The sequence below is a fragment of the Symphalangus syndactylus genome, chromosome 1 (genome assembly GCF_028878055.3).
Source record: "Symphalangus syndactylus isolate Jambi chromosome 1, NHGRI_mSymSyn1-v2.1_pri, whole genome shotgun sequence".
Classification (NCBI taxonomy): domain Eukaryota; kingdom Metazoa; phylum Chordata; class Mammalia; order Primates; family Hylobatidae; genus Symphalangus; species Symphalangus syndactylus.
In genome coordinates this window covers 142,061,370-142,073,648 of record NC_072423.2, presented here as the reverse complement: position 1 = coordinate 142,073,648, position 12,279 = coordinate 142,061,370, and the positions used below count along the sequence as shown (strand labels likewise).

The 12,279-nt window shown below is 44.7% G+C and overlaps 1 protein-coding gene across 1 annotated transcript in view; it reads left to right on the top strand.

Moving 5' to 3' along the window:
• The first annotated feature begins 8,719 nt into the window (after nucleotides 1-8,719).
• Nucleotides 8,720-12,279, top strand: part of SH2D4A (SH2 domain containing 4A) — an 89,929-nt gene continuing 86,369 nt past the window's right edge. Inside the window, exon 1 of the mRNA XM_055286490.2 lies at nucleotides 8,720-8,764. The gene's annotated coding sequence lies outside the window, so the exon portion shown is untranslated. The remainder of the gene's footprint in view (nucleotides 8,765-12,279) is intronic.

Genomic DNA, 12,279 nt, shown 5'->3' with positions numbered 1-12,279 from the left:
TGCTTGAGTAAGTGAGATGGCTGAGTTGGATAACAACAGTCATAGGATTACATAAAAAATTTAGCAGTAGCGTTGATATAGGACCATGTAGCTTCGTAAGAGGCCCCTAATGTTCTGAAGGGAGATGGTTTCACCAGCCAACAAGGAAATCATAAATTCACGCAAAAGAAGGAGACATAATTGTGTTGGTCACAGGCCAGCTCACCTGTGTTTTGCCTTCAAAGGTTCCCATAAGCCCAAATGACAAGATAATGCAGTGGCTGTTTGGTATTGTAGTAGAGGTCTCTACCACATTAACTTAAAGCATAGGAGCTGAAACTGGTTCTGTGGTCTTCTTAGCACTGGCCCTCCCTCCCCATTCCTCACTAGTATGGAAGCATTGCTGTTCTATTCATCAATCTATTTTATATCCTTGTATTAGACTGCCCTTGTATGGCTATAAAGAAATAGCTGAGTCTGGGCAATTTATAACAATAAGAAATTTAATTGGCTCAGGGTTCTGCAGGCTTTGCAGGAAGCAGGGGGCCAACATCGCTCGGCTTCTGGGGAGGCCTCAGAGGGCTTTTACTCATGGTGGAGGGGAAGTGGGACCATAGGCACGTTACATGGCAGTGAAAGCAGGAGGAAGAGAGAGAGAGTGGGGTGATGGGGGAGGTGCCACGCACTTTTAAATGACCAGATCATGCAAGAACTCACTCACTATCATGAAGACAGCACCAAGTCATGAGGGATCCGCTCCCATGATCCAAGCCAGCCCCCACCTCCAGTATTGGGAATTACAATTCAACATAAAATTTGGGTGGGGACAAATATCTAAATTATATCAATTTTCTTCCTCCTTTTTATTCCTGTCACTGTAATTTAAGCACTTGTTTTGAACTTGCTCACCTTCCCTTCAATCTCTCTTTCTTCACATACTGCCAGATTAATCTTCCTAAAATACAGTACTCCCCTCTAAAAGCTCACCAATAGTCAATAAGAAAAGTATATAATTTTGGTCCTGCATTCCTGGCTCCCTTCAGTCTAATCTTAAAGAATCCCACTGACCATATCATTCCTAACTCCTCTTTATCACCCTAGAATCACAGTTCTCTATATAAGGCCATCTTTCTTACCTCCAAGCCTTTGCTCTTAGAATCTCTTTGCCTGGAATGCCTTTGTGTCTCATTTCTGCTTGTCTATGTCAGATTCCTCCTTGAAGACCCATCTGAAATACCACATCCTCCATGAAAACACTACTGATCCCTCCGTGTTGATGTAATCTCTCTTCTCCTGAATGCCCACAACTTCATCTCTGTGGCCTTTGTGGCACTTATAGTTTCTAATCATTTAAAGCATTATAATTATTTTCATTCATGACATTTTACCCTTTTAGATATTATGCTCACTGCCATCAGGGACTGTTTCCTCTCATTTCCCCCAGCACTAACAGAGGCTTACCACGTTTGATGAACAAGCAGAAGCAATCATTCATTTTCCTTTCATGTTACCGATGGAAACTACATCCCTGTGTGTTCCAAGCATATCACGTGAGTAGGAAGATATGAAAAGCAAGAAGAGAAGAAACGCAGGAAGGGAAGCAAGAGGAGAGCCATGTGTGGCTTTTTAACTCAAACATCCTAGAAGTAGCACCCTCAATTCTGTCTATATTGTTTGCCCTAGGAAAAAAGTTTTATTATAAAAATATATAACTATTGGCCAGGCACGGTGGCTCATGCCTGTAATCTCAGCACTTTGGGAGGCCAAAGCGTACAGATCTACTGAGCCCATGAGTTCCAGAGCACCTTGGGCAACATGGTGAAACCCCATCTCTACGAAAAGTACAAAAAATTAGCTGGGCATATTGGTACATGCCTGTGGTCCCAGCTACTTGGGAGGCTGAGGTGCAAGGATCATCTGATCTTGGAAAGTTGAGACTAAAGCGAGACCAGGTTGCACCACTGCACTCCAGTGGGGAAACAGGAGTGAGACTCTGAGTCAAATGAAACAAAACAAAACAAAACTATATATATATATATATATATATATACACACACACACACATATATATGTGTATGTATAAATATGACTTTTATGAAAGACTATGAAGGATTTAATAAAACATTTCATTCTAACTATAGTATTTGTTAAGTTGGATCAATATAAATTAAAAATAAAATTATTTTACAAACATTTTCAAACTACTCTAAAGCGTCAAGAGAATTCTACATCCTTTGATTTAGACACTCAGAAATTCATCCTTGTGCAGTCAGTCCTTCATTAGGCATGAGGGGAATATACAATAAATAAAATAAATACACAAGTCATGGTCTAAAGCAATTTACAATCTAGTTGGGGAATCAAGAATAATGAACTGATTGAATAATAATTCAAGATGGCATATTACTAAAATTGTAAGATGAATCATGTAAATACTAATCACTCTGTGTCAGAGTTCTAGAAATGCTGTATTTCAACACAATGGTTACTCAAATCAGTATCACTCACATTTTAGGGACAAAATATATATAGATCACTGCATGTAATGAATAATAATTTGAAAAATAATAACAGTTCAAGAGAAAATAAAAATAGGGTGGGCATGGTGGCTCAGGCCGGGCATGGTGGCTCAGGCCGGGCACGGTTGCTCATGCCTGTAGTCCCAGCAGTTTGGGAGGCTGAGGCAGGTGGATCACCTGGGGTCAGGAGTTCGAGACAAGCCTGGCCAATATAGCGAAACCCTGTCTCTATCAACAATACAAAAATTAGCTGGGTGAGGTGGCACGCACCTGTAGTCCCAGCTACTCAAGAGGCTGAGGCACAAGAATTGCTTGAACTCAGGAGGCAGAGGTTGCAGTGAGCTGAGATCGCGGCACTGCATATCAGCCTGGGCGACAGAGCGAGACTCAGTCTCAAAAAAAAGAAAAATAAATAAAATAAAAGCATATGATTCTGTGACAGGATAATAACATGATCTCCATGGGATCACCTCTTCCTTTTATACAGAATAGCATCTCATTTCAGAACACTCAGGCTACAGGAACCAGACCTGAGGTTAAGGTATTCTGTAGAACAGATTAATAGCTATTAAGTTACAGAGCCACTCAGGCTTATTTTCCAAAAATGAGCTTACTTAGGTTAATCAGGAAGGCTCTGGCTCTCTCTGGGCTAACCCAAATTTACATGCATTCATTTGTTCAACAAGCATATATTAAGTACTTACTGTATACCATGCACTGAGCTAGGCTCTGGGAACAGAAATATAATGAGGTTAAGTTCCAGCCTTCCTGATACATGCAATGTAACTGGGGAAATGAGGGTGTGCTGGCGACAGCATGGTGTAGCAGAAAGAGCCTTGGACTGCACGTTAGAGGTCTTGAGTCCCAGCCCTGGTTCCCCCACTGCCCAAGTTACTATGTAAACCTAGGCAAGTCATTGATACTCCCTGTACCCAAGTGCCTTAGTGTGTCAATTGAGGATCACAAGGGCCTACCTCACCAAACATATTATGAGGACAGAAGGAAGTAATAGCCTGAAAGTTCTTTGCAAAGTTAATCTGCACAGATTTATGGTGTCATTATCATTTATAGCTCACTCAGAGGACTAGAAACAGTACTGGAGCGTTAAGTGTCATCTAAATCTTTAGTGACATGTTTCTTCCTTGGAATCTAACTAGGAAATACTGTCTTTAAAAGAAAAAAAAAGTAAGATTGGAGTCTTTTGTTCCTGGGCATTTAATGAGACTGTTTATTCAAACAATTTGGAAACGCTGCTTGCCGTATACCAAAACTAACAATGAAATTCATGCTTTTAAGTTCAGTATTGGGCAGGAATTCTTCTTTCATTAAAGACTCTCAAGATAATTTCTGAAGCCCAGAGGCATTCTTCCTTTCTCTCTTGTGTGAACCATTTCTGTATTAACAAGAAGCGTGGATTTGAGACTCTACAGGAACGTACTAAAGTGAAGCTCACTTATAAAATCAACTATATTACAGATTTCTTTTAAAAAATCTCCTGCATTCTTTTTATCCTTCTGGTATTGATTCCTCTGTTTCTTCTCATTTTCTTCTTCCTTCTTTTTTTCTTTATGTTTCCTCTCTGGGTCAGACTTTGATCTAAAAGAATCGCTTGGAATTGTTTGGTTTTCCATCAATACCTTCTTATTTTACTTAAGATGAGTCACATGCTGGGTGCAGTGGCTCACACCTGTAATCCAGTGCTCTGGGAGGCTGAGGTAGGAGGATTGCTTGAGGCCAGGAGTTCAAGACCAGGCTAGCCAACATGGCAAAACCCCATCTCTACAAAAAATAAAAAATTAGCCAGGTCTGGTGGTACATGCCTGTGGTCTTAGCTACTTGGGAGGAGCGTTTGAGCTTGGGAGGTTGAGGCTGCAGTGAGCAGTTATCAAACTACTGCACTCCAGCCTGGGCCATAGAGTAAAACCCCATCTTAAAAAAAAAAAAAAACACAAAAAACAGGAGTTGCTTTGTTCAGGCTCAAAAGCTTGTGTGTGACTTGCAGGTCTTCAACTCTGAGCCCAGGACTGACAGTAGAAACTGGAGCCGAGTCCTATACACACCCAGCCGGCCATGAACCAGTGCAGCTTTGGAGGTAGCTCCCATCTGCTCTCCATCAAGAGACATTGGTGCTGTCTGTTAGGAGAGAGACCGGATGGTGGCTTGCTTCACTTTTTTTTTTTTTTTTTTTTATTATACTTCACGTTTTAGGGTACATGTGCACAATGTGCAGGTTTGTCACGTATGTATCCATGTGCCATGTTGTTTTGCTGCACCCATTATCTCGTCATTTAGCATTAGGTATATCTCCTAATGCTGTCCCTCCCCCCTCCCCCCACCCCACAACAGTCCCCGGAGTGTGATGTTCCCCTTCCTGTGTCCATGAGTTCTCATTGTTCAATTCCCACCTATGAGTGAGAACATGCGATGTTTGCTTTTTTGTCCTTGCGATAGTTTACTGAGAATGACGGTTTCCGGTTTCATCCATGTCCCTACAAAGGACATGAACTCATCATTTTTATGGCTGCATAGTATTCCATGGTGTATATGTGCCACATTTTCTTAATCCAGTCTATCATTGTTGGACATTTGGGTTGGTTCCAAGTCTTTGCTATTGTGAATAGTGCCGCAATAAACATACGTGTGCATGTGTCTTTATAGCAGCATGATTTATAGTCCTTTAGGTATATATCCAGTAATGGGATGGCTGGGTCAAATGGTATTTCTAGTTCTAGATCCCAGCTTCACTTTCATTCCGAATTCAGTAAGGTAAATGAGCTAGTTAACTTAATGTAGTGTAATAACTATGAAAAGAGATTATGCATCAGAAAGTCTTTGTTTTAATTCTGTATGCCACTGACTAGTTCTGTGATGTTTAAATTGGTGAATGTGGCTATATAATTTCTATGAATCTAGAACCCTCTCTCCGAAGGGTTCAGGGAGCTACCCTCTTTCATATTTCTCTATTTGTATAGAATGATCTGTCATCTATGGGCCATACCCTTCCACTAGAAGCTATGCCGGGTGTTGTACAAATTTAATTGTCCTTAAAATACCAATACGCCAGTCAAAACCAACTCTGTTTCAAACTTAAACAATGCCACTTATCGAAGAGGCCATAAGCTGGCTCTTATTCAAACATACACCTACAGGAAGAGGCAAAGTGTCTTAATTTACCAAAGGGCAGAATGAACTTCAACTTCCCGTTAGAGAAATCTGGAGGACACTTGGAGCCATGCATGGGGTGTGTGTGGGAGTGGGCGAGCCTTTGGTGCCAAAGAGGGAAATGCCTTCCTCAACTAAAGGGCCAGAGGGAGTGTCGGGTGTTTCAAAACCAGGAAGAAGTGGAAGGAAGGAAAGAAGTAAAACTTGTGTATGTTGCGCATCCCATAATAAGCCAGACACTGTCATCTTATGCATCTCATTTCATTGCCATCCTATTAAATGACAGTCTGGGTTTGGTGGAAAGTCCATCTCAGACTGACTTTAGGAACTCACTCAAAGACCAGAACGAAGAAGATGATCATCTAGCCTTATGTATGTTTCAGTAAAGTCCAGGAAGTGCCATTACTACTTTTTCAACATTTCTCAGAGCCAATTAACTTTATTTCCACATATTTTAGTGGCTCTCAACCTTGGCCACACATCAGTATCCCCTTGAATGCTTTGAAAAAATGCTGATATCTGTGCTCCATCCCATCCCAATCAAATAACTCCTTGGAGGAGTAGACAAAGAGGCAAATGTTACAAAGAAAATCTCCCTGGGTTATTTTAATATGTACTTGAGAACGGCTGTACTCATTTGCAGAAAATTCCTCATAAAACTAAAAGGGATTTGTGCACTTTTTGCAAAGATTGCCTGTAAGAGAGAAGCTAGGAAATGGAAACCCATTTCTGAATCTGGTCCAACAAAGAGATGAGATTTGATTTTATGAGTTTAATAGACCTTATCAAAACTGCCTGGGAAGATCCAAGGAAGACCAGAATATTAGAAAAAGTTTGCTTCTGCTCCTTTCTCAGAGCTTTGATTTGTAAAAAAGCACTCGTTACCATAGGCCCCTGCAGATGTCCCATATCATTGGGATAGCGACTGTCCAACTCCACCCATAAGTTTTGGTCAGCAGTTCTCTGAGACACGGGCTGCTTGTCACTGTATTACAGAAATATAAGAAACCACCGGGCATGGTGGCTCACACCTGTAATCCCAGCACTTTGGGAGGCTGAGGTGGGTGGATCATGAGGTCAGGAGATCGAGACCAGCCTGACCAACATGGAGAAATCCTGTCTCTACTAAAAATACAAAAAATTAGCCAGGTGTGGTGGCATGTGCCTGTAGTCTCAGCTACTGTGGAGGCTGAGGCAGGAGAATCACTTGAACCTGGTAGGTGGAGGTTGCAGTGAGCCAACCAAGATCGTGCCACCACACTCCAGCTTGGTGACAGAGCGAGACTCCATCTAAAACATATATATATATGTGTGTGTGTATGTTGTGCATCCCATAATAAGCCACGTGTGTGTGTGTATATATATATATATATATATATATATATACACACACACATATGAGAAACCAAAAATGTCTAATTAGCAACTCAGAGTGTGGATTTTAGAGAAAGAACTCCATAAAGGTAATTCTTGGAAAAACATTAAATGCTACAGTAATGTAATTGATACAGAGATGAATGTAAAGACCAATAATTTATCTTAGTGTTTATGAAGATGAAGAAATAAAGGCCCATATAGAACCATACACAAATGAAAATAGTTCAAAATCAAATCTAACTGCTCACAGAGTGCTGAAAACATAGGAGATCCCCAATATATTTTTAATGATTGATGAACTGATTAAGGTTTATTTTGAGATTTGATCAGTTTTTAGTAAAGTTTAAATGTTTTTGTATTTTTCTTTCATATGCACATTACATTCACTCTGGTACAAGTGTATAACTGCTTTAACAGTTAAAAAGTGGTTGAGGTTTCTGATGCTGATCATAAAATACGACAGGAAAAATACTCTATTTTATAAAGAAAACATATGAAGGTAATTTTCATTGTCTGTAGAACTGAAATAAGGATTAATCTTTATCTTAGAAAAAGTGCAAAGTGGCTTATCTTGTCTTTCTGGCAACAATAGGGCTGGCAGTGTTGCACAACTCCAGGGGGCGCCTTACACATAGTGATCTCTGTGCTTGTCCCCTGCCCACCCACAGTTGTACAAGGGCCATGCTATGCCATTTTACTTGACAGCCCTGGGCAGCAGGGCTCCTAAGCAACATTCTAAAAGGAAGGCCAAGGAACACATCCATTAAATGTAGGCTATTTGTTTCATGGTATTCATTACTACAAATAAACAGCAAATTAAAAATATTAGTAACAAATAAATAGACATCAAGCTTTTCTCTTTGAGTTCTGGCAGTGAACGCTGCAGCAGATCATTCCTGAACACATGTGCTGCTGCTACTATGTTCCATGTCTGTGACTCGTCAGTGGCCAGCCACTGCCAGCAGTCTTCTCCACATTCGTCCCCACAACACATCCTAGACCATGGAGGGGGGAAAATGTTTTCCTCTGAGAGTACCGGCCCAAAGGGAGGGAAAAAGCAACTGAGGGCCCCACAAGTCACAGGCCACCCGATTTTTTTTAGAGCATTAAAAAACATTCTTGGCTGGGCGCAGCGGCTCATGCACGTAACCCAGCACTTTGGGGGGCCGAGGTAGGCAGATCACCTGAGGTAAGGAGTTCGAGACCAGCCTGGCCAACATGGTGAAACCTTGTCTCTACTTAAAAAAAAAAAAATGGCCAGGCGCGGTGGCTCACACTTGTAATCCCAGCACTTTGGAAAAATACAGAATATAAAATTAGCCAGGAGTAGTGGCCCGTGCCTGTAATCCTAGCTACTCGGGAGGCTGAGGCAGGAGAATCACTTGAACCCAGGAGGCGGAGGTTGCAGTGAGCCAAGATGGCATCACTGCACCCCAAGCCTGGGCAAAAGAAGTGAAACTCCATCTCAAAAAAAAAAAAAAAAAAAAAAGAAAAAAGAAAAAAAGAATTCGTACTGTCTACTTTTGAAATTAAGGGAAAAACATCTACCTTTTCTCTTCCAGACAATGCCAATTAAAAGAGGAAATTCCAGGAGTCAGGAGAAAGGGAACAAAAAGAGAAGGTGATAGAGGAGAGGGGAGACCAAGTGAAGAGGATGGAGAAGAAACTACAGAAATAAGACAAGAAGAGATCATAGCAAATACAGGAAAGATGCAAGAGACAAAAAGGTTGGAAACGAGCAGATGGGAGAAAACGGGAAAGAGTCTGGGTTCTGAGTTATTTGCATTATTTGTGTACAGCGTGAGTTCCTTTGGGCTGTTAACATTATTTCAAGATAGAAGCTCCAAGGTGTTTCCTTACCTAATCTCTGAAGTGGCATACCATCATCACTTCTGCCGGGTTCTACTGATCAAGCATACCAACCTTTACAAAGTGGCGGGGAGCTATGCAAGGGTGTAAATACCAGGAGGACGGGATCCCTGGGAATGACTTGGAATGTAGGTGGCATGGTGGGCAGAACCCACTGCCTAGGGTGAGATGGCAGGAACCTGGAATTACAGTACCTTAACGTGATATGAACTGATCTGAATGGATGTGTTTGAACACTCACCACATGCCAAGAGCTGTTCTAATCTCTTTGCATGTAGTATCTCATTTAACCCTCTTAACAACTTACCAAGGCAGACACTCTTTATCCAGAGGAGGAAAGTGAGGTACAGAGGTTAGTAGCACAGTGATAAAGCTGTTAAAAGGAAGGACTTGCCAGGACCTGGAGAGAGACTGGGTGTGAGGAAGGTAACTGGCTGTCACAGTGTCCTGTGGGATTTTTCCTAACTGATAAACCACCCTGTATCGTTCAACCAATCCATCCATGCAGGGCTAGGATTCATTTTGACCTCGTCATAGCAGCTTTCCAGGGGCCAATCCCACTCCAGCCTAAAGCACCTCATAGGCTATCATTTAAACTGCAGTAGGAACTAAGCCTTAGACCAGAAATTCCTCCCTGATGGGATTCCTGGAATGGTTCGTAAATAGCTGGGTCTTATTTCCTGACAATGCCGCCTGCCCCGAGGCTTGATGTAACTCTGCATAGCTTCTGCAGTTTGGAGAGGCAGGGAATGCCATTTTGTGTTTGAATCCAGCAGGTCAGGCTCCTGAAGAGGTCAGGTAGTGCGTGGAGAGGTATACTGGTGTTTACTGTTTATTACATCTCTCCCAACACACAAAATCTGGGGTTCACCAAAGCAGGAGGTTTTCTGCCACATGCTCCTCTAGGATGCAAAATGCCCTCCAGTGGAAATGCCTTTCCACTGTGCTTCTGCTGAATTTTCCTCCAAGATTTCCTCTAACTGTGGACTGCCAGCTCCTCCCTGACGTCTTCAGGCACCAAGCCAACATGTTCTTGTTGCAATCCTCAAAATTCCTTTCAGCATCTTAACTTTTTCCCCAGTTTTCTTTCATTTTCTCCACCTGTCTGTGTTGAGTGCGGTCTCCTTCCTTCCAGCCTTTTCCTTCCTTCATCTTATCCTACAAAGCCACACCTGTACCCACAAGTGCCAAAGAGGTCGATCATTTGCTTAATGTCAACAAAAGAAAAAAAAAAAGCTCTAGAGTCGCCTTGGCTTGCAGCACGCAAGCAGAGTGAACAAGTGGGGCCTGCGCAGCCTCCTACCCTCCACCTCGCAAGGAACCCCGAGTTCTGAAACGTGGAAAGGCCCAGACCTGCAGATTTAATCTAAGTCCTGCAGTCCCCAAGAGATCACAGACTGCAGATCCTAGTCTCATGAACTAAGGAGAGGAGCAAGGTTACCCCGGACTACCGCAGCTCAGGGATAATGCGCGGGACAGGCGGCCCGAGATGCGCAGGCCACGCAGCCTCGCCGACGAGTGGCCCTGGAGAGCCTCCAGGCGCCCGGGTGGGGCCGCGATCGCGCCCCGCCAGTCACCCCGGCATGTGGGCGCGGCGGGGCGGCGCGGGCGGGCCGGCTGCAAGAGCTGTTTGGCGTCCCGGCCGGAGTATTTGCTCAGCCCGCCTGCGCCGCTTGGGACGCCTCTCCCTTTCCCTCCCTCCCTTCCCCGACGGCTTCTGGCGGCCAAGTGGATGTGGCGGGTGATCGGGCCACCCTGCCCAGGGGCGCCCAGCACTGGTAGGTGCTGGGGGTGGGGAGAGGCTTTGGGGAGAGTGTGCATGGGGTGGGAGTAGGGGGAAGGGAATTTCCTCGGGGGCTGCATGGGTCCATGGGAGGCGCAGGGGCCAGAGTGGGCGGGCGGAAGCCTCACCCCCGCCTCCACCCCTTCGCGGCGCCGGGGGCGGGCTCAGGTGCGGGGTTGGGCGGCGAGAGCGGCCGCGGCGGGTGTCCGGTGTCCGGTGTCTGGAGCGGCTGGCTAGGTGAGCGGCGGTCCCCGGGGCCTGGGGGCTTGCGGGGGGGCGGGGGGACCTTCGAGGGAGAGGGTCTGCCGGGGCTGAGGACCTTCGGGGAAGTTCTGGAATCGCGCGGGGACACGCGGCGCGTGCTTCCACCTGCGGGGAGTGCAGGCCCCGAGAGGGTCTGGGCTGACCTAGAATTTCTAGACTCCTAGCAGGAGCACGTCGTCGACCTGCGCCTCGAGATCTTCCAGGAGGGAAGTCCCAGGAAACGGTGGCAGCCGGCGCAGCACCCCCGCAGCGCGTTCCCCGCGCGCCGGCACCCAGGGGCGCCCCCACGTGGGGTCCGGGAGCTCGCGGAGGCCAGTGCAGCGCCGCCTCCCTCGGGCTGCAGCGGCAGGGCTGGGCCAGACCCACACCGGGTGCCCATTGCGCACAACCAAGCGGCGCCCCTGCCCGCTCCTGGACTCGGGGGTCATGCGAGCACCTGAAGGAGCTACAGTTTGTAGGTTTTCTGAGTTCTCTCTCCCTTCCCAGGGAGCTTAGAGAAGCAGCAAGCTTGGCACCTCCCCTTTTCAAACAGGTGCTCCTCATCGCTCCAAAGGCTTTTGTTTGATTGCTGATTTAATAGAAACAACGACTTGGGTACCACTATTATAAAATAGTGAATACATAAGTGGAAAGCGTACGGGGCATAGATTTGGCATATGAGTGGAATTTTCTACGTATACTAAATCTGTGTGTACAGTAATCTCAAATTTCTGAAGAATAGGATATATTTACAAACTTGCCAAATTGCTGTCATCTCTGGTCATTTGTTTCATCCTCAAAAACAGCCCTTTTGCTGGTAGATGAATAAGGTTTGAATAAGAAAACAAAATTGGACCACAGCGCTGGCTGTTTTAAAAGAATTAGAATTCAAACTGTATTGTTAATGTTATAGTTACACTGTCCATACCACAATACTTTTATTTATTTTTTATTTTATTAGGTCGGTGCAAAAGTAATTGTGGTTTTTACGGCAAAAACCGCAGTTACTTTTTTTTTGGCCATATAAAACACAATAACTTTTGCACTGACCTAATGTTTTTAATTTTTGAGACAGGGTCTCCTTCTGTCACCCAGGCTGTGGTGCAGTGGTGCGATCTCGGCTCACTGTAGCCTCAAACTCTCTAACTCAAGAGATCCTCCCACCTCAACCTCCCAAGTAGGTGGGACTATAGGTGCGGGCCACCACGCCTGGCTAATTTTTATTATGTAGAGATGGAGTTTTGCCATGTTGCCCAAGCCGGTCTTGAACTCCCGAGCTCCAGCAATCCACCCATGTCCACCTCCCAAAGTGTTGGCATTACATGTAGAACCACTGTGCCCGGCCTA